Here is a 2799-nt window from a genome sequence, read left to right as displayed (position 1 = left end):
TGATGCAGTTTCTTCCTAGCCTCGATGGTCTTTACATTTTGGCATGATTTTGCAGTGGCTGGTACTGGTTGTTCGTTTCCATGTTTAGTGCTTCCTTCAGGAGCTCTTGTAAGGCAGACCTGGTGGTGACAAAATCTCTGAGCATTTGCTTGTCTGTAAAGGATTTTATTTCTCCTTCACTTATGAAGCTTAGTTTGGCTGGATATGAAATTCTGGGTTGAAAATTCTTTTCTTTAAGAATGTTGAATATTGGCCCCCACTCTCTTCTGGCTTGTAGAGTTTCTGCTGAGAGATATGCTGTTAGTCTGATGGGCTTCCCTTTGTGGGTAACCCGACCTTTCTCTCTGGCTGCCCTTAACATTTTTTCCTTCATTTCAACTTTGGTGAATCTGACAATTATGTGTCTTGGAGTTGCTCTTCTCGAGGAGTATCTTTGTGATGTTCTCTGTATTTCCTGAATCTGAATGTTGGCCTGCCTTGCTAGATTGGGGAAGTTCTCCTGGATAATATCCTGCAGAGTGTTTTCCAACTTGGTTCCATTCTCCCCGTCACTTTCAGGTACACCAATCAGACGCAGATTTGGTCTTTTCATATAGTCCCATATTTCTTGGAGGCTTTGTTCGTTTCTTTTTATTCTTTTTTCTCTAAACTTCCCTTCTCACTTCATTTCATTCATTTCATCTTCCATCACTGATACCCTTTCTTCCAGTTGGTCGCATCGGCTCCTGAGGCGTCTGCATTCTTCACGTAGTTCTCGAGCCTTGGCTTTCAGCTCCATCAGCTCCTTTAAGCACTTCTCTGTATTGGTTATTCTAGTTATACATTCTTCTAAATTTTTTTCAAAGTTTTCAACTTCTTTGCCTTTGGTTTGAATATCCTCCCGTAGCTCGGAGTAATTTGATCGTCTGAAGCCTTCTTCTCTCAGCTTGTCAAAGTCATTCTCCGTCCAGCTTTGTTCCGTTGCTGGTGAGGAACTGCGTTCCTTTGGAGGAGGAGAGGTACTCTGGTTTTTAGAGTTTCCAGTTTTTCTGCTCTGTTTTTTCCCCATCTTTGTGGTTTTATCTACTTTTGGTCTTTGATGATGGTGATGTACAGATGGGTTTTTGGTGTGGATGTCCTTTCTGTTAGTTTTCCTTCTAACAGACAGAACCCTCAGCTGCAGGTCTGTTGGAGTACCTGGCCGGCCGTGTGAGGTGTCAGTCTGCCCCTGCTGGGGGGTGCCTCCCAGTTAGGCTGCTTGGGGGTCAGGGGTCAGGGACCCACTTGAGGCGGCAGTCAGCCCGTTCTCAGATCTCCAGCTGCGTGCTGGGAGAACCACTGCTCTCCTCAAAGCTGTCAGACAGGGACATTTAAGTCTGCAGAGGTTACTGCTGTCTTTTTGTTTATCTGTGCCCTGCCCCCAGAGGTGGAGCGTACAGAGGCAGGCAGGCCTCCTTCAGCTGTGGTGGGCTCCACCCAGTTCGAGCTTCCTGGCTGCTTTGTTTACCTAAGCGAGCCTGGGCAACGGCGGGCCGGCGCCCCTCTCCCAGCCTGGCTGCTGCCTTGCGGTTTGATCTCAGACTGCTGTACTAGCAATCAGCGAGGCTCCATGGGCGTAGGACCCTCCGAGCCAGGTGCAGGATATAGTCTCCTGGTGCACGGTTTCCTAAGCCCGTCAGAAAAGCGCAGCATTTGGGTGGGAGTGGCCCGTTTTTCCAGGTGCCGTCTGTCACCCCTTTCCTTGACCAGGAAAGGGAACTCCCTGACCCCTTGCGCTTCCCGAGTGAAGCAATGCCTGGCCCTGCTTCGGCTGGCGCATGGTGCGCTGCACCCACTGTCCTGCGCCCACTGTCTGGCACTCCCTAGTGAGATGAACCCGGTACCTCAGATGGAAATGCAGAAATCACCCATCTTCTGCCTCGCTCACGCTGGGAACTGTAGACCGGAGCTGTTCTTATTCAGCCATCTTGGCTCCTCCCCTCCGTATTTCTTTTATAAATTAGAAAATATTGTTTTAAGAAATTTTTATTTTAAAATTTCCAGATTGCTCTTGCCTGCAGTTACATATTTTACTATGCACTGTGTTTAAATGTAATCATTGTTCTGTGTCCCCAGAAATGAAAAATTTGTTTATGGATAAATTTACACTATTATCTGTAAGTATAAAATTTATCACCTGTAGCCTCTCAACTGCCATGTAACTTGGAGATGTGACAAAACTTCACAGAATTTAAAGATGCTTCTCGGTGTTGGTAGGAAAGGCATGGTAACAGATAAAGCCACTGAGAGAATAGTAGACTGAGTAGGTAGCTGCATTGAAGAGCAAGCTGGGGCTGGGAAAGGCTTATGGACCTCACCTCAGCTCTCAGTTACCAAGCCTCCTCCTCAACCGAACTAATGGCACATTGGGAGTCTGATTTAGTTCTGACTTTGTTGTGTGTATGAGGAAGCTTCTCTAAGGGCAGAAGGGCTGAGGGAAATGTACATTATTTATATCTGTGAAATTAGTAAGGTTGACTATAGTTAAAATTAATTTTAAAAAATCAAAATGTTTCAGGATGAACAACTAAATGTTAAACTATTGGTATATTTATAGCTATAACAGAGTTTGCCATTAAGTTCTGTTAAGACAGGTTTTATTCACTGCTGACTCCCCAGTGCCAAGAATAGTGCCTGGGATGCAGTAGGTATTTAATAATGATTTGTTGATTAATAGGTTGTGCAGATGAGTGATGTGATAGTCAGTTTTTTTCTTTCTAGGTGCAGATTTTAATTTCAGTGACTGAATTAAAAGGTGTCAAGAAGCTCAGAATGGTATGT

The sequence above is a fragment of the Pongo abelii genome, chromosome 14 (assembly GCF_028885655.2).
Source record: "Pongo abelii isolate AG06213 chromosome 14, NHGRI_mPonAbe1-v2.0_pri, whole genome shotgun sequence".
Taxonomy (NCBI): Eukaryota; Metazoa; Chordata; class Mammalia; order Primates; family Hominidae; genus Pongo; species Pongo abelii.
The sequence above is the reverse complement of the archived record's forward strand: the minus strand, read 5'-3'. Positions refer to the sequence as shown.